Genomic DNA, 22013 nt, shown 5'->3' with positions numbered 1-22013 from the left:
ATATGTGGATTGCTGTGACACAGCTTTCCATAAGCCATCTCTAAGAACTGAAAGTGAAAACAAAAGTTTGCATCAACATGTGTCTGTGTGAATGCATGTATAAAATTTGCTTTTTAGAAGAATTTTTTTCTGGGCCTTTTAGGTGATTGTCTTGTCTAAGGTAAAAAATGAACAGTCAGTCTAGAGCTATTTGTGCCTTGCTGGTTGCTATATTGGACTGGATAGTTGTAATTAATTTTATGGGTGTGTTTTGGCATGGACTTCATGCATGTGAGTAATGTAGCTGTGCCAAAAGGAAATTAACAGCATTCTGAATTGGTCAGGGCTTGCTAATACTACGGGATGCAGCCCTTTTGCCTACACTGGTTTCTCTACTTCTTGTGGTAGCTGTCTTGTCTTTGTTTGATGAATACTTTTTACAAATTTAAACTGTGCCTCTGAGGATTATTTTATGTGGAGAAGAATTTTAAATAATGTTATAGATATTCATGTGTGTGCATTTGTGTATGTCTTCTTCATACATACCAGTTTCGGGCATGTTTTTGTAACTATTGGAAGATAAAGAAACTCTTCTGTTAGAAATTAAATTAGAAGAAAGATCTTCAATACACAGAGTAGCCAGTACAGCTGAACTGAGCCTCCCTTCTTATGCAATAGAAGTGTTGAGTATGGAAGTCGATCTCGTCTTCAGTTTTATGCAGAGATGATAAAAATTGCTGCAAAGAACAGCAAGTTCTTATTTCCAGCTAATTCTATAATTAGTTGAAAGCAAGTAAGATGAAGGAAAAACTTTCTCTTTTGATAGTATTTTTTGTAGTAGTATGCATGAGTTGTTAATTCACACTTTCTTTCCTTTCCATTGTTAATTCTAGTAATTTTAACTTCATTGCCTTTGATACCCCACAATGGCATTCCCAAGCAATTCAGCAAGCCGGAGACTGGTTGGTGCTTTTCCTGCCAGACTTTACACTTGAAATGGCAAGCTACCTTCCACGATATTTTAATTTCTGCTTCCTTTGGGCACATAAAATCAATGATATGAATTGTTCCCGAAACATTATTTTAATTTTCTCTGTGGTGGTTATCCTAGGAAAAATACCAAAACATGTGGAACTAACTGTGCTGCTTGGAATCGCATGTCTACTGTGGTGTTTTGAGCTCAAAAATCAGGTTATGTTTTTGTGTACTCGCATGTGTGTGCAGGCCTCCTCTTAATTGCGCAACTTATTGTCAGTTGAGTAATTGCTTCTTCCAATGGCATGTTCTGCCAGGTAATGTGAAGTCTGCTGGGAGTTCCTTCATTCCTCTGCAAAGATGGATGGGGAGGTGTGAAACTGGGTGTATTAAGGTGCATCACAAAAGCTTGGGCTACAAACTATTATGGTAATTATCTTTTGAAATGGGTTTTGTGAAATGAAAGAGAACAACTTTCGCATCTGTTGTTGTCATGTACGTAGCCCTCACCTTCACTGGTCTTTGCCCTGGTCTCTGAAGTTGTCCCTCTGGTAATTGTGGGTCGATAGGAAGTGCTGTGTTTTCACGTTTCAGCTGCCTGCCTTAGGTGCAACACCAGGACCGGCTCTTAGGTGCTGCCATTGTAGCTGTTGTGACCCAATGATGGTCTTTTTCTTTGATGTCTTCCCACTACAGTCCCCCTTCAGACCCTGCTTTCTTACCTTTATGATAAATTATGCAGGTGGTGGTAGCTGCAAAAGGCTGAAGTGGTGAGAATGGAGGGAAGGAAGAATGAGGTATGTATTGGGGAGTAAATCAGTGAGAGAACCAGATGAGCACAAAAAAGATGCATGTGCCCTGTACCTCTTTGGAGGTGCCTGTAGGTACAAATGGTATACTTCCCTTGGATAATCCTAGCTTGTGCTTAACCTGCGGTGGTACCTAAGGACACAGAGGTTGTGCTTTAACTTGATTGTTGTGAGGTTGAGGGTTTTTGCTTCCATCTCTCCTACACACACATACCCAGTAACTTGCAGGTTGGAGCCCTGAAATCCTAGCATTTTGCTCTGCTGCTGTGGGATGCAGCTCAGTGAAGTACAAAACATTGCATTTAGGAGTAATGGGCTAGAGGACAAGCAGGTACTGGTCAGGCAGAAAATGAAGAAAGGGAAACACCTGACTTGTCAGCAACTTGGTAGGAAAGGATCTGACATTTTTGGGAATGGTGAGCTGAAAGCAAGTCAGTGATTATGGTCTTGTGAAGAAGGTAAGGGGCATCCTAGGGTATAAAGCAGGAATTTAGCCAGTGAAATGCAATGAACGTGGTATCTTCAGTACTAGTGAGGCTTCTGCTGGATTTCTGCATCCCATTTTTGTCCATGTTTCAAGAGAGAATAGGAGGAAGATAAACAAGAACAACCAGAACTTTAGGAATCTGTGAGATGGCTTCCCTGTATGACTTAGTAACATCATCACTTCAGAGTAAATGCAACTTCTGTGATGTTATCCAGAAAAAAGGAATAGTCTAGACATAGGGTAGCAAATGCAATCCAGAATGTCTCCCTCCATTCCAGGTTTCTAGCAAACTAAACTCTGTTTTTTGAGCCTTGCAGATCTGATCTCTTGTCCCTGTAGAGACCAAGGTGCTGAGCTGGAGTGCTCCTGAGCTGTAGCTGCTGGCTGCGGGCACTGGGGGCTTAGCAGCCTGCTGTCTGGGAGGGACTGGCCACAGAAACTGCTTAGTCTGTCTATTTCTCTCTGGGTCACTTCAAGGTCCTGCTTCTAATCTTCAAAGCTTTTAATTTTCTGAGATTAGGCTACCTCAGGACCTGCCTCTCTGCCATGCTGAGGCTGCTCTGCTCATCAGGGTCACTGAAGCTTGCTGAACTCTGAATGAAGGATTTAGTAGCTGGATATTCATGGCATTTGTAAAATTTACGTCCTAAACTGTGGAAACTTCTATTAAGAGTGACCAGAATGTCCTGCAATCTGGTTGTTGTCAGCATCTTTTTGCCCAATGTTCTTGTTTGCCCAGGCAAAACTGTGGAGATTTTTTTTTTTAACCACACTGCTGAAAGGAGACTTATAAATAAATAAACCATGCAGGAAACAGTCTTACTAATTTTTATTGGTGTGAGAGGCTGCAGGTATCTGTGTTTTCTCTTGGAAGGATTGGATAAGCATAGTGAAAAATTAGGATTTTTCTTCAAGAGGGAAAAAGAGGATGGTGGCACTTAGGCTGGAGGTTTATGATGTGTATATGTAAATAACAGGTGTAAGAAACACATGCATTCATACACAATTTCAAATGAGTCCTCTTTTGTTACTGAATATGATGAACAGGGGCTTTGGTAGTTGCTGTCCAGTCCAGTAAAATCTAAACTTCTGTTTAGGGAAGGAGAAAACCCAACACGTGTCCTCTTAACCTGTAGGGCTAACCGTGAGCAACAAGTGGACAGGGATGGGACTGTTTTCCTGTGTCCACAACTCTCGCTGCTGCTATTTGCACCTTTGGGAATAGCTGTGGGATTCAGGAGGATCAGATCGTTTTTATATGGGTTTTTTTTGGGGGGACAGTCAGGATGAACAGTTGGCCAAGCAATGAGGCTGGCCCTGCAGAAGGTGTCATGACCAGGAAACGGGTCAATAAGAGCAGGTAGGAAAACCGCCTTTCTTCTCAAGTCTGGCATGTATTCATGGTTTCTTTGCTTGTTCTGGTGTGTGTGGGGGTTTTGTTGGTTTTGTTTTGTTTTTTTCTTCCTTGCTCCCAACACAAGTTACTTTGTGGATGCTTAATTGTGTGAGGAGGTAGTGTGGAGGTAGTTTAGGTGGGCTGGCTGTTTTGTTAAGGTGCTCATGACAGATAATGCTCTTTTCCTTTGTTTACTTGTGATTTTATAGAGCGAGCAAGAATTGTCGAGAAGTTTATGTATTTAAATTACCATATAGTTGCCCAAGTTCTTTTTATGGGCATATCTTAACAGGCCCTAATGGTAGCCCACAAGGTAATGCAGTCCTAAACAGCAGAACACAAAAGCTTCTTCAGACAGCACACTGCGAGCAGTGGAGATTTCCTCAGGCAGTATGTTTTCAAGACTTGGGTTCAGCAGATAGATTGTTTTAAAGTACTTCTGACAAATCACTTCAGCGCTGATGTTTTTGCATTCCTTCTAGACACCCTGTCCCAAGCCATTTTCGCTGGTTGAGTCCCATTGTATGCCAGACGTTTTCCCTCTTGATGCTTTTGTCCATTCTGGGCTCGATTCAGAATCTGTTGAGGGCAATGGAGTCTGGCAGGGATCTTTAATATTCTTTTCCTGCTTATGTACTGTGTTTTTTGCTGGCTTAGACTTTGTGATTAGCACAATTGTGAGAATGAAAACTTTCTGTCACTTTTTTTTATGTGAGGAAGTTGGGGATGCATTTGAAGGTTAACTTGGTTTTTGTCTAATAAAAATGATGTGGCTCACTTCTTGAAGCAGTACTGCAAACTAGCAGATCCTATGCTGTTTTTGTGTTAGTTTGGACAGAGTGTATTTGTATTAGTTCACTGTTGGAAGATGCTCTCAACTTGACAGCTTTCTCTCCATGTTTTGTCTTGATGTCGTTTCCATAATGTTTCTCAGTTCAAACAGCAAGAAAAATAAGGGAGGTGCCTGTGGGAGATTGTCATGGTGTTGCTGCAAACAGTAGAGACTGTGACTTCTTGTTGCAAAGATTTACTTGTGTTTTGAAAAATGCATTAGTTCATCTGAATATTTTGATTTCTGTGATATTTATTTATTACTCTGACCAAATGCTGAATCTCAAAAATGTAAAGGATGGTCACAATAAAAATATGCAACAAAGCAAAAAAAAAACCAAACCCAAAACCTAAACAAAAAAACCCCCAAAAAACAAAACACCACAAAAAACCCCCAAACCAAACCCAATGACAACAAAACCCTGAAAAACCAAACCGAAACAAAAAAACCCCCAACCAACCAAGAATACCACAAAACCCCTAAAACCAAACCCAAACCAAAAAAACTCCAGCAAAACCCAAATGAACAAAAAACCCCAATAAAGACAAGCTTCTTTCTATCAAGAAGACTGAATTCATTTGGGAATCCAGTGCATAGTTAGAGCAGGTGAGGCATGGAAGCCTTTCTCATGTTTTGCTTAAGGTGTTCTTTATATGTTGCGTATCATCATCTGTACTTATCCAGGTGCAAGGACCAGAAAGGCTCAGAACTGTAGAGGAACATGACATTGCGTGGGCCTGAGCCACAGGGTGACTCAAATGATGCTGCTTTTGATCTCAGCTCTCTAAGGCATTGAATAGCCTGGTGTGTTCAAGGATTTCCCTAAGTGGGACCCTCCTGCTGTATCTCACGCTCTTTCGTTAGAGTCTAGATGTATTCAGGCTGTCATATAGCTGAGAGGTTATGGTAAATTTTGGAAGGTATAAGACTTTCTACAGGGTAGCAGTATTGCAGTCTATAATGTATCAGATTAAGATGTTGAACCACATTTTGAAGTGAATGATTAGCTAAAACTTTACTGTTGCAAAATAGATGGCCATAAAGATTAAGTTTTCGCATTTCTAATGAAATGAATTGTTTTTCTGGATGGCTAAGTTGGTGCTTTTTTAATTCCCTCTCTCCCAAAGTTTGAGGACAATAACTATTACTACCTATGTTTTCAAAACTTTATGCAGCTTTTTAACTTCTTCCTTTTTGATCCTAATAAAATGTCTTTTGTTTATGAAAGAAAAAATCATTAGACAGAACATTGAAATTAATATTTAGGTGGAACTGTAGAAATTCATTTTCATAGTTATCTTGTGATATTCCTTGACAGCAAAATGAAATAAAATAACAGCTCCCATACACTTCCCCTGCCTCAGAACAATAGGCAAGGCATCTCTGAGCATTCCTGCTTCCAGAGCATGTTATCAAGAATAATTAAGCAAATGTGCATGTATTTCATGGAGCCTGGCAAATGAGACATGTGACTTTGAAGGATGTGCCCTTGAAGTTGGATGGAGGCAATTAACACTTTAATGTTCTACCACACAAATTATTGACCAGTTATGAGATAAGGATTTCTTGTCAGTGGATCTTCTTGACAAGATATCTTGTGAAGATGATGCTTGTCAAATTAAGCTTTTGTACTAGTAGTAAAATGCTACTACTTTTGTAGTTAAAGAATGAATACTGTTCTATGAATGTAACATGTATTTAGAAAACAAGCATCTGAATAAATAATAGCAAACTTTAATAAATTTTACTGCAGACCAAGGCTTGTTTTCTCATGTACTCTCAGATTTAAAGCTGGCTTGATGGTGTGGAAGTAAATCTCTTCTGCGTATATCTAGGTCAGAGACTACAAGCCACTTTGCTCACGCCAGAAGACACAAAATGCAAGATCTGTCTGGGCTTGTGGAAAGAACCTGTGGACACCTAATTTGATGGGCTGTCCAGGAGGGAGCTGGAGGGCAGCAGTAAGTACAGAAATTACAGCGATCACAAGTATCTGTGGTCTGTAGTTAAAGCCTGGGGACATCAAATAGGGGTGCTGTCAATGCACCTTGCAACTTCATTCCTGTCAAGACAGAGATTCCGCAGGCAAGGGGCTTAGAAAAAAGCTATGAGGGTCTGCATAGTCTTACTTTCAGTGGTGTGCTGATGTGTCCTTCAAATGGAAACAGAGCTGGTTTTGCTCTTCTCCCAGCACTCCCACTCTTCCGAGCTGTGCCGTGCTCCTTCCAGCTAAGAAGGAGCCAACATCCATAGTGGCACCTTCCCCAGCTTTGAAGAGGAGGCAGGTCATTTCTTCATGAGCTCTTCCCCCTCTGTGTGGTTTTGGTTTTGGGAGAGCAGGAGCCTGGGGTCAGCAGACCTGACCGGGGCAGGTCATGGGCAGCTCTTGGAGTTGATGCTTGTGAAATGCCAAGGGACCTAGTCATCTTACCCCATGTGTCTGGGAGCAGCATCAAAAGCTCATGCAGGCTTTTGGGGTGTGGGACAGCACTTCAAATCCTAAGCACTAAAATGTTCTGCGGTCTGGTTTTGTCCTGTGGGGTTTTTTTGTGGGTGTTTTTTTGGTGAGGGTGTTTTTCTGTTGGTTTTGGTTTTTTTTTTTCGAGAGCTTGACTCATGATTTTATAGTTTGTGGTTGTCAATACTGAAACAGCTGTGTCTCCTTCTCCCCCACTTTGCCTTAGGGTTTACTCACAGCTCTCTGTTGTTGAGGGAAAAATCTACATCTGTACCAAGGTATCTGTGGAAACATTTGAAGATTTGCTATTTTTTAATTTTAGTGATTACTGCTGGCAAATGAAAGCAATGAGTGCTTTTCTTCAAAAAATATTTCCATTGCAAAATGTATTGCAAAAATACTGTTGTGCTTAGCTCTCTCCCAGCCCATTACATACCAAATTCAGTGCCAAACCAAAAAGTGCGTGGATAATTCTTCCAGTTTTTCCTAGGACAACCTTTTTTTAAGATAGTCTAATTTGGCATTCAGGTTTACATGTGAAAATAGCCGAGGAGTCCAATATTTTAGGGTGGAAACTTAAATAAAAACAGCTTCAGCTTATAGAAACAGCTGATGCCAGATGTTTTATTTAAAAACATTTAGTTTTATTAACACTGAAGCACCTTAATAGCTGTGTTTGCACTCTGCTCTCCTTGTTGATGATGAGGTTAAGCTAAGTGAGCAGCTCTCGAGGCTTGGAAATGTGTTTCTCTTCAATTTGCGAGGAGGAAATCCCTTCCTCTCTCCATAAACAGATCATCTGTGGGGCTTCAGGTAGGGCTGCCAGAAAGAGCTGTAGGACTGCTCCAAACTCAACTCCTGTTGTGAGTAAACCCATCGATTTGGGGATCTAAACCTCAAACACCACCACCATCAGGTGCACCCACCGTCTGCCGGTGCAGCTTGCAAACGGATGTAGAATTGCAGTGTAATTGCCTGGAGTGTGCAGGCAACCGAGTGAGTTTCTGCTGGGTAGTTAGCAAAAGCTGTGAACTTGCTACACTTCTATTCCACAGCAACTATTAGTGTGTGTGCTCCTACCCTGTGGTAAACACAAAGTAGATTTGTATAGGCAAGCTCACACTCTGTTTATCCCATGGGAATTCATCTGTCTGTGCGCTTTGGTTTGTGTGTGTGTTTGTTTTTACCACTGACTAAACTAAGGTAATAATCTGCTTCTGATAAAAGTAAGTGTCTCCAACTTAACCTCCAGTGGTGAACTAACAGCTTAAACCACTGCAAATCTGTGACTAGCCCAGGATATCTCCAGGAATGAAGCCATGAAAACTAGTGACCTCTGCCAGGGTTAAGACTACAGCACTACAGCAAAATATTAACTTATTTCACATTTACTGCTCAGTAATTGTGCTTGCTAGCAAAAGCATTGATGGCCCAGCAATAAATGCAAAGCCCATTTCCTAAATGGAATTAATTTGGAGAAGTGGCCTGAAGGCAAAGTGTTATATTTAAGAACTTGTATGTCAAGTTACGAAGGAGCCCTTGCCAAATATGATGCTGATGGAAAACTTCCACAAAGCAGAGACCCAAAGAAACACATTGATCAATGCAAAGTAGAATTTGTTTTTATGTACTTATACTTACATGCACACATGCATGTCCTACTGCAAAGAAGGACAGTTTTAAAATAGTTCTTGCTGACTCTCATTAAACTGATCACATCCTGAGAAAGAGTGAAATTGGCCAATTAAGCCAGTAGGACATTGCTTTGAAATGTGTTTTGTGTCGCTTTGGGAAATCTCTTCTTTGGGTTGTTCTTTTTTTAGTATCATCAATTACATTGGAAAATCATAAAAGATAGGGTTTTTTTCCCCTCAAGGTATTAAAGAATGATTTCTAGTAGAAGGGAAAAGTTTATGAAAAATTATTAAAGCCACTTTTTCCAAACTATTTAAGTCAGTGTTTTTGATTATTTCAATTATGAAAAAAATAGAGCTCTTTTTGATACTATAAGTAAGAGTTAGGATCTTTGTGAGAATGAAGTGATTGTGCAGGTGCCCTTTTGCTTCTGCTCTGTGACTGTGGAATTTTTCTAATGAAGTTGGTCTGGCACTTTGTTCTCCTGGAACCAAAACTGTGGGTCCCATGATGTTGCTGGGAGCACCAGAGGAACCCTTTGCCTGAAGAGGTGGAAGCATCAAGTGACCCAACTGGGGGACATTCATTTATTTTACTTTCCTCCTTGCCCCTTTGTCCTGTAGGTTCTCAGTACTGATTTTTTTTCAAGGCATTTGTTGATCCAAGTGCAAGGAGGCTTTAAATAAAAATCCAAATGTAACATGAACTTCAAAGTGCAGGTGATAGCAAAACTACATGACCAGAAGGTACCCAGTGTAAAGATGCCTGGGAGGAATGTGCAGCCAGTTTGAGAGCTACTGACAGTGGTGGGAAATATATAACCTAAGAATTGGAAAGCATTGGTGAAGTGATGCGTCATCTCTTCAGAAGAATGTAATGCAAGGTTGATGAGAAGCAAGGAAACAAGCCTTCTGTGTTGGTGTTTTACCCAGAAGCAATGTTACTGTTAAAATAGCACTTCTAATGCAAATCTCTTCACCGTTTGCCAACTCATAAAGTCTGTGTTATCTTAATGCAAAAATATAAGGTAGAGATTTAACTGATCATGCCATCAGTGTTTCACAAAATGACAGGATAAACTTCCTGCTGAAAACAATTATATATGGGTTCAGCTTTTGGGGTGGGAAGGCACACAACTTTGTTCATGAATAAGGACAGCTCTTGAAAAATGGTTACTTGCTGACTGGGACGGCAGCAGTCCAGCGCTCAAATACTTTAGGGGGTGTTAGAAGGTTATTGTTTTAATGTGTGGAAATTGAGCCATTAACAACTGAGAAATAACCAGCATGATGATTCAGAAAGTTAGGGGAAGGGGGTGGGGAGGGGAGGGGGTTCTCATTTTCCAGCTTCTGAGGTTTGCTTGCAGAGAAACTACTAAAAAGGACAAATGGAGCAAACGTTCCCCCATTTTAACATGCTGCATTTCACAGTGTGTGAAAGTGATTCATTATCTGTTGGCAAAAATCACTGCCTTGTGCTGAGGTACGCAGAAGATTCCACCCAGATCTTTACCGACATACACTCAGAATACATTACTAATAAATAATTAGGCGCTATTAATGTGGCTTATAACGCTTACTTGGTGAATCCCTTGAATGTTTCCCTCTTTTGAGTTTCTCATTTTCTTCCCCCTTCTCCTTCCATCCTATTTCATTTCCATTTAAAAATTGGGGGGGGGGGGGGGGGAAGATGAAAACTGCCTAGTAAATGTTGTGCTTGGAAAGAGTAGGTGGATGTAAAAACCCAGTGCCTCGTAGTGACAGTCTGTATGTAGTTCTTATTTGCAATTACACAGACAAGGGTGCGTCAGCCAGGGTGCTCTTCCTTTCCTTGGCATTCACATGTAACTTTTTGCATGGTATATAGGTTGTTAGTAGGGAATGAGGCAGTTAATTGTTAAATTCATGTTGGCAAACACAGAACATAATACCGGAATAATCCGCAGGGGAAAAAACACATACAAGTCTCAGCATACTTTGTTCCTTTGCATACTGTTGCTTACACCAACAATCTGCAAGATTTTTGCCTGCCCAATTTTTGCTTAGGGAATATGCCATTGGGATTATTTCTACCTGGATTAGTCAAGTTTTAATTTTATTTTTTTTTCAAGTGAAGAGTGAACAGGCATTGGAATGTCTCTGTTTGTTTATTTTTATCTACTCTTGTAAAATGATTGTTACTTTAGTAAGTGTGTTATGGTCAAGGAATGCTCTGAATAAAACCACTATGTTAAATGATTAGATGACTTGCAAGTGTATCGCAAGAACAGAATGTGGACACATTCTAACTTCGCACTAAGTTTTTTAGATGGAAAAACTGAGGTAAGAAAGGAAAGTCTACTGACTTCATTTGAAATGACTGTGTGTTTGCCTCCAACTGCCTGTCATGTACCAGAAAGGGTTACTAGTGCTGTCATCCATTTGAAGTGTATTGGAGGTGAATCTTAGCATTTAAAAGACTTCTTTTTTTAATTTAATTTTATTTCCTGAGCTCCGTTGTTTCCATTATTCAGTGAGAATAACATGAGCTTGAACGTGACAGTTGGATCGTTGGATGATGATCTGTGAAGAACTTCAAAAAGGTTATTTGTTTGGATAAGATTTTCGGATGACTTTCAGAGAGACTCTTAATTCCTCTCTCCATGCACACGTGTGCTCTCGCTCTCTCAAAAGACTTGGCTTTTATACACATTTTTTTTTTAAGTGTCAGAATTTTTTTTTTTTTTGCATCTCTTGAGTCTGCAGTTGAATGGAGAAGCATATCGTATTGAAACTGCAGTCAGACTGTATCTTAACAGCTTTGAAATCAAAGCCTAGGATTTATGCTGTCTGATTAATAGCAGGTTAAGAAACACTTTCCTTATTGTGTGCGTGCTGGCTCGCAGATCGTTTTCAGGGAAAACCTGATAGACTTGAGTGCTTGAACTCTGGCAAAAATTTCATCTCTTATGCATTCAACAAGGAATAGCTTGTTTTCCAGTGCTGATGTGGAGTACCTTAAACTATGAAGTGACTGACTGTGAGGCAATATCCTATCGCAGAAGCATTTTCCACTCCCTGAAACGTGTGTGCAGGTGAAAATGGAAATGCATAGGTGCTGAAATGAAAATGTGAAAGCTAGTTGCAAAACTAATGCACTTGAGAGTGTGTCTGTTGCCACGCATTTGCTTCTGGTGGCATGCTCTTGTCCAGGCTTCTATTGTGGGAGTCAGTGGCTCCTTCTTGAGCTTAGGGATTGTGGTTGGATGCTGTTGTCATTAAGCTACTCCTCTTGAAAAACACAGATGTGATTATTGGAGAAGGATGATGGTCCACCAAGAAACCTGAGTGCTATGAGAGGCTGTAACAAAATGTGAAGCGTGTGTTAGGCATGTGTGCTTTGAAAGCTTTCCCCTAAGAGCAGCATCTGTGTTGGGTAGGTTTTCATAATGGTTAGGTTGTTACATCAGGCAGAAGTAGATGCAGAATTGTTATAGGATAAGTTGTCAAGTTAGGCTGACTTTATATGCTGGCCAAGTCTGATAACATTTTCAATGTTTATAATGAATTGGCAGATTTACTCAATTACTAAGTTGAGGTTAGTTTTCATCCACCTTGTTCCATCTTTGGGATAAACAGGCAACAGCCCATGGTGTTAGTTTAGCGTGATTCAGTAACCTGTTGTGTTGTGTTTGCTTTGCTAGTTGTCGTGAAGGATGATGAAAATATCTGATTATTTCAAGAGAGGCTTGGGACAAGGTAAACTGATGCCTGGTTGATCTGATACCACCTGGTTCAGAGTTGGCCTTTCTTTGAGTGATTTACTGGTATTGAACCTAATACTGTTGTATGAAAGACTGATTATGGAGGGGGGTTTGAATGCTGGGTGGTGGGAAACCTTCCTGTGTAATAACAATTAAAACTAATAAAAATGCAAGGTGCCCATAGTGTTTGCCGGTATCTGATTTCACCTTACTTTCCCAAATTTGTTGAAACTGAAGAGGGCGAGCCTTTATCTAACGTATAGGTTTTTACGTAGGATTTCACAGGTTACATGTGGGCAGCAAACATGAGCCAGTTGCTCTTCACAGTGCTCCTCTGAAGCAGATGAGGAAGAGTGGATGTGAGGAGGGAGGACGTAAGCTGTGCTGTTAGCCCAGTGTAGCGGAGCAATGGGAAAGATAAGGTCCATGCTCTGGACCTCCAAACTTAGAATCCCTTTGCTGCTGTTGCCAGTTTAAATTTAAACTTTTAGAATTTGTTTTCCATCACATCTAGGCTGCCTTGACAGAAGCTCGGCTGGGATCTGAAGGAAATGCTACCTCCTAGTTTAAAAAACAAAGCACATACACACACATACAAACTACTCCAGTTTTTAGAGGTTTTGTGTAACTGTCCTTTCCAGCACAGAGGGGTTTCTACAGAGCGAATCATTTTTGGTCCCTGTTTTACCCTAAAGAATTATCCCTGTCTAGAACTGACTGATAACACTAATCTTAAAGGCTGAAGTCCTTGCTTGGAACAGAGTTAAAATGAAGGTCGTGGGAATATTTTAGTTTAAAACTGCTGTGAGGGTAGGGTATGATTGATTATTACTATTAATCGTTATTTTAATTTTAAAAAACCCCAAACAACCCAAACAAACCAAAATCCTCCCAACAAGATGCATCACTCTTAAAGAAAGTCCAGACACCAGTGTGGTTGGCTTAGTGGTGAAATCCAAATTATAGATCATAGAGATGGGGGATTTCACTTATTTACTGTGTAGCTGTGTGAATGTGTGTAGCACTTCATGGAAGATTCGGATCCAAGTTTGCCATTATGGAGCTAACTTTTCTTATATTCTTTAAAAAATTTAACAAATGGAAGAATGTACAGACCCTAGCAAAGAGTAGAGCTTAGACTCTCTTATCTACATTAATTGAAAGGCTCCAAGTTGTTTGTGAACTAACATCATGGCTTCTAACAGCACTGGACATTGCTTCTGCTTGCAATTACCTTTTTATTATTCAGGTGTCTGTGCTACAGATTTTTTGTGGGTTTTTTTGTGTGTTTTTTTTTTTTTTTTAGTGAGTATGATGAAGAATAGTAAGTTTGCTTGATAGCTGTCTGTGTTGCTAGAGAGTGTTATTAAAATCCTTGAAGTTGATCTGTCGCAGTGCTATAGACCTGTGGCTTTTTCCAAGGTTGTAGAAAGTATTGTGTAAAAAGCAAAACAGAAGGAGCCCAAAAGGGTGTAGTATGACCTGGTCTTGTAGAATGGCTGATATCCAACCTTCTAATGATCTCCTCTTAATGAGATATTAAGTAATCATTAAGAAAGCTTGAAAAGTAACTTTTTACTTCAGTTTTAAATGATAAAATAATGTGTTTTCAGAAGCATGAGATTGTTTTAAAAGAAACTAAATGTATTGAATTGAAATACCTAGGCCTTTAGCAAAATATTAGGAGGTCTGAATGGTTGCCTGTCCTGAAAGAAAGGTTCATCAGGAAAGAAAGAAAACATTGAAATAGAAAATGTATGCTAATTGATGCATTCTCCGATCATGCAGAGAGGAACTTTGACAGGGAAGTGACTGTGGTCTTCCTTGCTAATAATGACAATGAATCATAACTGGGTATTTACATAAAAATCCCATTTTTGATACCAGCAACTTTTCAGTATAGATCTGAGGAGGAGGGATGTCTGTGTACTAATAAAATAGGCTCCCTTAAAAATTCCTTTCAAAGTTTCCTTGAAACATTAAGAGGAAAACTGTGGAGGGGTTTTGGGGGTGGGTTTTTTTGGTGGTGCGTGGTTTGTTTTTGGTGTTTTTTTTTAATGTGTGTGTTTTTCTTGTTTTTTCTCACTAATGCAACAGTCTCAGTATTTCTCTTCTGGTCAAGGAATTGCTAGGCTCAAACCCAGGCTTTACTTTGGAACAAATAGCTGTTTAAGACAGCCAGTCTAGGTACTATTTTCAAGGTGTCATACACATTTTGAAAACTTAATTATAATTGAGTGAAACTATTTGTAATATAGTACACAAACAATGGCAAAGTAAAGCATTTATATTCTAGATGACAAGCACTTGGTGAGCTGTTGGCATAGGTTTATTTACATTGACTTATTAGAGAAGTTGAATATGGGAAACATTCTGGATCTTGGTAACTCCAAAGACTAGAAGTTCATCTAGTAGCAATAATGATTCTGAGATCAACATAGGTGTCAACAGAATATGATGTCAGCACAATATGTGAAATTTACCTACTCTACTGCTGCTAAATTGCAGCTATTAAATTAACTCTATTAAATACTTCTTGGCATTTTTTAATAAATACTAGCCAGTCACACTCACTAGAACTTTTTTTTTTAAAGTCATACCAAGAAAACTACAAACCTTAGCTAAGAGTAGAATTGTTGTGGTTTAACCCCAGCCAGCAACTAAGCCCCACACAGCTGCTCGCTTGTTCCTCCCCGGTGGGATGGGGAAGAGAATCAGAAGAGCACAAGTACGAAAACTCATGGGTTGAGTTAAAGACAGTTTAATAGGGAAAGCAAAAGCCATGCACGCAAGCAAAGCAAGGAATTAATTCACTACTTCCCATGGGCAGGCAGGTGTTCAGCCATCTCCAGGAAAGCAGGGCTCCATCACGCGTAACAGTTACTTGGGAAGGCAAATGCCATCACTCCAAATGTTCCTCCCTTCCTCCTTCTTCCACCAGCTGTATATACTGAGCATGATGCCATATGGTATGGAATATCCCTTTGGTCAGTTGGGGTCAGCTGTCCCAGCCGTGTCCCCTCCCAGCTTCTTGTGCACCCCCAGCCTACTCGCTGGTGGGGTGGGGTGAGAAGCAGAAAAGGCCTTGACTCTGTGTAAGCACTGCTCAGCAGTAACAAAAACATCCCTGTGTTATCAACACTGTTTTCAGCACAAATTTGAAACACAGCCCCATACCAGCTACTATGAAGAAAATTAATTCTATCCCAGCTATGAAATCATGGATGGATTTTAAGTTAGCCCTTTTTTTGGCATTTATTTTTGTGAGATGCTTGTCACTAAAATGTTGTGTGTGGAATCGTGGATGTAATGGTTTTCAGAGGTGATCTTCCTTTTGCAAAAACGTTATTCATGCTGCGTGATAGTCAAAAGCATTCAGCAGGGAATTGCATAATTTTTGGTGTTTTACATGTTACTAGTCTTATTGTAATTAGCTTCTGTGTGGGTAATCTAGTATGTCTAAACCCCATTAAATGCCTCTGTACTGAGTTTTCATCTTTGTCATTTCTGGGGTTTGAATCCTATTGATTTTGTTGGACTGGAAAAGTTGGCAATGCGACCAATGGGAGAAAATAATAAAAATTAGTGTTTTGTGCGTGTAAGAATTTTCTATGTTATGAGGTATATAGTTGGGACGATACTGTGGAACAGAACTTGTAGAAGAGAGCTTGCTCGGAATTTTGCTCTAAATTTTCAGAGCTCTTTGTAGGGAGGTGAGGTAAGTTAGAGGGGGAAGTAGCACCACTGTTGAAGGCTTGGAGAACTACCAAAAAAAAAAAGATATTGTCTATGTTGAGGAACATCATGCATTAGATTTTTAGAAAAGGGGGAAAAACTGTATTAAATTATAATGAGCCTGAATCTCAACAAGGCTTATAATGGTGCTGATTTTTTTAGGTCCTTGTGTTCCTTCGCTCTTTCTGATGATTGAGCAGTACTTGCTGTCTAGTTCTTCCAGCAGATCACCACAGACCTGTAGATTTCAGCAGAGAGCTGGTGAAGTCAGCATACATTGTACCCTGGAGACTGCTGAAGCACTAAAGAATACCACGATAATAATGCCCATTATATGTTACTTTAAGACATTAGCAATTTCTTGTAGTTGGTTGATTTTTCAGGATGGGAGGAATAATATGGCTGATTATGCAGGCTTCCGTTTTCTTTGCTAACTTGAGCAAAACTGATCTGGGTTATCCCTTTACAATTACTGTTCCGAGATAACAAAGCAAACTCTACTCAATTTTTTCCATTTTCTGATTTTGTCATCTTGGAGGATTTGTGTATGTCAGGAGTACCAGAGTTCAAAAGTCTGGTTGATTAGGACCCTGAAATTTATGTTGAGGTAAAAGAAAGGCAATTAGAAGGTTGGAATAGGTTGATAAGCCGAACATTGGACTTTTGACGTTAGAGGAGCTCAGTTTTGGATCCCAGAGGGGTTAAAATGGTCCTTCAGCTAGCTAGTGGGAGTTTTGGGAAAGTGTAGAAACAGCACTGTGTGCTTTTTGTGTAGCACTTCTAGCTTCTGCTGTATGAATAGCCACTTTGGAAAAGAGGCAAAGCCATCTAAAGGAATCGAATCCAGTTGACAACGTAAACAAAAGTGACTGTTGGTAGAAGGATGTGTGCTGAAGCTGTGAGACCTTTTTTATTTTATGGCGAGTGGAGTCTGGTTCTGTTCGTTCATTCTGCAATACCTGGTTGCATTTAACCAGAAGGTAACATAAATGTCTCATTTGTATATTTAAAATTGAGATTTTTAGTGAATTATGAAAGAGTAATATGACAGCCTTAGAGCACGTATATGGAAACTAGATTCACGATGCCTTACGCTGTCTTGCAGTTTGTCTTCAAAGCTGTTACCACAAAACTGCTTCACAGAAATAGAAAGAGGGGACTTCCAGAGATGGGGTGGATTCTAACACTTCCATTACTGTCAAAAATAGCTCGAAAGTGTGGCAAAAGCTTATTATTAACTGGACATATCTACCAAAATGTCATCAATGTTGTTTTCAGCTTCCAGTCATTGCAACAATAAAATACCACTTCTGACTCTTTATTGATACTTGCTGAAATTAAACCAGAAGTGATACACTGTGGGTTTTTTGGTGGTGGGGTTTTTTTTTTTTGTTTGTTAGTTTGTAGTTTGAAGTACTTTCTGATACCTCTGGGATTTAGGTCATTGACAAATTAAAGCTGAGTCCTGAATTCTTTGGAAATAAGATGGGTTATGTGATAGGTTGCAAATGGGAATTATGGATGGTGTAGGGCAAGGATGACAATGGTTTATATAGTTGAATTTCAGCAAAATGGCCACATCTCAAGAAGGCTTTAAAGCATATCATTACATGTGCTGAAGGTTTGGAATAAGTTCCTCTAATATATATCCCACACCAGTACCTAGAAAGTCAAGTTGTGGATATAGTACCCACCTTTTCCATCTGTGTATGGATGTACAGGTGGCAGAAGATTGGGCTTTTTCCTTCCCCACCCCTCTACAGGGACATCATGTTTATTTTTATTTATTTATTTTTTTGCAAATTCCATATGATTATATGCTTTCCTCAATACGTGCCAGGGCTAATTCTATCCTTAATGCTCTCTCTATGGTACCAGGAATTGGAAATTAGTCTGCCTGCTCCTAGTCAATAATCTGTGAAACTGAAAGAGATGAACTTTGTATTATTGGCTTAACTGGTCTTCTAAACTAAATCTTGGAGAGGAAAAAGCAAAACGTCAGCCACTCTTTCTTCATACTTCTTACCTATGCAAAGAGGAAAAAAAGTTTTATTTCTGACCAAAAGATCTCCAGCTCCTGTCCTTCATGCTTGCTTAGTGTACATATTATTGCTCTTATTAAATGAAGAAAGGTATGTCAAGAACATATCTCTAAGAAAATTGTTTTAAATTAGAAATGTGAAAGCTATATAAAATCTCATGGCTGATACTAGGAAGTACAACTTCACACTGGGGGAATTCAGGGATTGCCACCCTAAACTAGCAGGTTACCATGCCACTGACTTGGTGGAAGGCAAGTAAGTGTTTGAAATAAACCTTCCCTGTACAGGCATTGAAGTCTCCTATATAATGCTACATTTAGTATTATGTTGTTTACAAAAGGCTCATACTACTTTATATATGTAATCGTTACGGCAAACAGTCTCTTTCCATTCTCTATCCCCTGCCTTTTTATTTACTAGTGGTTAGTGATGCTTTCTGGAAAAAGGATCAACTTTCCTTTATCTCAAAAGCCTCAATGAGCCTTTGATTTGGATAGGAGAGCCACACATTAACCTAAAGAATCGGAGACAGCAACAGGAATAATATTAAAACTGAGCTTCACAAATCAATGGATAAGAGTTTTGGTATAATCACGAAAGTATCATAAAAGCAAAAACTATTCAACCGTGGTGACAGCAAGTTTTAAAGCTCTGACTTGCATTGCAGGTAATTTCTTTGTCCTTTAGTAGGATTTTCCAATAAATGTAATGTCTGTACTGGAAAATTCACCCCAACTACGGGTAGAGCATTTTGCTCAGTGGAAAGGAATTAAAGCCAGGGAGGACTCATCCTTATTTCTCTTAATGCTGTTTTGTTTCTGGCTCAGTCTAATTCCTAGAACCTCCCTCCTGCTTCACTGTCTCCACGTTCTTCTCCTGACTTGCGCTACTTCTTTTGCTGTCAGCTTCTTCCTCACCGAGTTTCTCTCTTTAGAATTACTGTGTCGGTGTTTCTGGAGAATGGGATTTCAGTTGGCATTGTGAAGAAATTTGTCTGTAATTGAATGTTGGGGTGTGTTGGGTTGGCTTATGTTTGTTTTGTTTTCTTTTTTTTTTGCTTAGTGGTTGGGGTTTTTTGCCCCTTTTTTTTGAATTGTATCTATTAGGCAAACTGGTGCCCTCCTCCTCCTCTTTTCTTTACTAAACTTTTAGGCATCAACAGTAAAATGAATTATGGACCAGGAAATTAAGGTGCTACACACTTACCTGCATTTGAAATAGGTCATTTTTCCTTGCTCAAAAAACTATGCCTTGAAGTTTACCAATAGTCTATGAGTAGTTCTGTCAAGGACAATGGGCTTACTCATGCATTTCAGGCTGTGTATAGAAGGAGAAATTTAATTGCCTGGCTGTCTTGGGGCCTTAATGTGAGATGTTGCCTTTGAGGATGAGTGCTTTAGATTTCCGACAGCTTTGAATCCTTGAGATCGGACAAAACGGTTAGCTGTTCTGTTGATTGCATGCTGCATTAATTTGCTCTTTCCTTGTCTAGTAACTGGAGGGATACAACTGTGGCTTAGCAATTGCAGACAGCTTCATGGAAGGGAACATCTAATCCAAAGAATTTAGCAAAATTATTTCCTATTTCCAGAGGTTTCAGTGACATGAGGAACGAGGAGCATGTATGAAGGGTCACAGCACTTCATAGTAATTTTCACCTCTGTTGTGTGCCCTTGTAGATGAAACTGCTCTTGGGTGAGGCTTGGCAAACAAGTCCATCAAGAAAGGGAGGTCAAGAGAAGCAGTTTTCTGTACTGAATCAAGTGTTGGGGAGAGCAGGGGGTGTAGTAAAGGGCAAGATTGGCAGTGTAAGATTGGTTTGGACAAAATTGCTCAAGAGTCCTGGGTGCTCATGCCCCTGCCCTCCCAAAAGAAAAACAAAGAACCAAAGAAACCAGGTGGGGAAAAAAGCTGAAAAAAATAACTCAGAGGGCCCACAAAATATGTTTCTTGATGTGAGCAATAGTAGTCTAGTTAGTGGCTTACTGGATTCTTGGCTGGGCATCTTTCAGAGGTGCTTGTAATTCAAAGTACTCCAGGCTTCTTGATGTTTTTTCTAGTCTTCGCTTTTTGATAGCAACCCCACCTCCCTGGGACCTCCTCTGCCATAGTACTCTGGTCCTTGTTTTCATTTTTCTTCTCCTTTCTTGGAATAAGCAAATGGACCTCACACTAAAGAGGTTCCATGTCCTCCCACGGAAAATATCTTATATGCAGGTACGATGTAATGACATACAAGATTTTGTTGTTGTTGTTTTCCTATGTGTTTGTTTATTTGTCAGCTTTACAGCAAGATCTGAAAATGGATATCCTTTTCCTCCTGCTTCCTGTTCTATGGCTGTTGATAGAAGTCTCCGAAGGCAACTTTGCATAGCTCAGACTGCAGTATGGTTTTATTCTTTCCTAGTCAGCCTGGCTGTGGAGCCCAAGGATCTTGCACTTGCTTTCATAGTCAGATATGCACTGACTCTTCTATACCATTATTATGTTGTTTTTTCCTGATGTTCCAATGCTATGCTTTGCTATAGCTGATGCAATGATAGCTGATGCTTATCTGAAGGTTTTAAGCCTCCCTCTTCTTCCTCCCCCCATCCTGTAGTCTCAGAAGAGCAAAAATACGGTCATGCAATGGTCAGAGAAGAGAAATCATATGGAGAGCATAGGGTGGAAGGCATACCCCTGGGTGATGCAGGTTGGCAGGGCTTGCAAAACCAAGGGTGAATCTGCTGGTGTTCCTTGCTCAGTGAAGGTCTGAGTGGAAGTGCCTCGACGCTCCCCCCACGCTGAAATGGTGGCTGGTCACAAGCCAGTCAGATGTGTGCTCCCTCTGCCCGCGGGCAGCCTGCAGAGCAACAGGCCACCGGTGATGCTGCAGCAGGCAGAGCGGCCGTGCTTTCCTTTCAGTAGCAAATGCATTTTGCTTTCTCCTACTTGAAAACTCCTCCCCGTAAGTCAACAACTGATTTCTAGGAGGGGTGGAAAAAATAAGCTCAAATTTGCTTTTGGAGACTAATTTAACTAGAAGTCTTTGTTGCTACGTTTCATCTCCTTATTTTTGAAGACGTGATCTTCTGGTCAAGTGTTTGATTCAGAGAGAAAGACAACATTTACAGCTACTTGAAATATTTTACTGTAGGTTGTCTTCTGAAAAATAATAATGGCATAATAATAAACAGCTGTTTAGTTTTGCCCCTCACATCTACTAATTTTTAATCTATACACCCCTTAAAATCACTTCTGTAGACCTTCTGTGAGGACTGTACGGTGCTCAAGTACCAGCAATGTTTTTAAGGGTTCAACAAGATGCGAGTCCTAACAGAAGCAGGAGATGGGCAGCTGCCACGGTCTCTGTGTTGCGGATGGGGGGATGCAAGGCGTAGAGAAACTCAACTCATATCCTCAGAGTAGCTGAGGTCTGGCTTTTAATGTGGCACATGGGCACCTCTGTGGTGCCTTACCTTACTTGCTCACAACTGTGCAGGGAAGCTGCGGCCACAGGGAAATTGAAAATGGATCCTTCTTTGTCCCAGATGGAGACCTTAATCCCTGAGCCGTTCCTCTTTTGTTTCCACAGGAGAGATTTCTTCCTTTTGTTTCAAGTACTAATGGAGGGGGAGAGGTTTAGAAATGTTTTCTTTTATTGTCTTTCAAAGAAACACAGTGTACCCTAGTAAGAATGTCATGACTCTTCTGTGAGCAGATATATCAACAAGAAATGCTTGTATTAGTATTTTAAGTTTGCTACTCTGTAAAAGATTCCTCAGGTCCTTTGCAAATTAAATATTCCGGAGGAGTCCTGGCACTCCTGTGGGAAGGGACAGCCATTAGCAATCTGCAGGACGTGAGGGCAGGCAAAAGCTGTGTCCAGCTGAATCGGCCGGAGGAGTTTAGATGGGCAGAGAGTCAGTCCTAAACCTGGAATT

General features: G+C 40.2%; 1 protein-coding gene across 13 annotated transcripts in view; it reads left to right on the top strand.

Moving 5' to 3' along the window:
• The window catches only part of FHOD3 (formin homology 2 domain containing 3), a 414659-nt gene that overhangs the window by 35846 nt on the left and 356800 nt on the right, over nucleotides 1-22013 (top strand). The gene's annotated exons all lie outside the window — the stretch shown is intronic.

The sequence above is a fragment of the Ciconia boyciana genome, chromosome 2 (genome assembly GCF_034638445.1).
Source record: "Ciconia boyciana chromosome 2, ASM3463844v1, whole genome shotgun sequence".
Classification (NCBI taxonomy): Eukaryota; Metazoa; Chordata; class Aves; order Ciconiiformes; family Ciconiidae; genus Ciconia; species Ciconia boyciana.
This window is presented reverse-complemented; position numbering and strand designations above follow the sequence as displayed.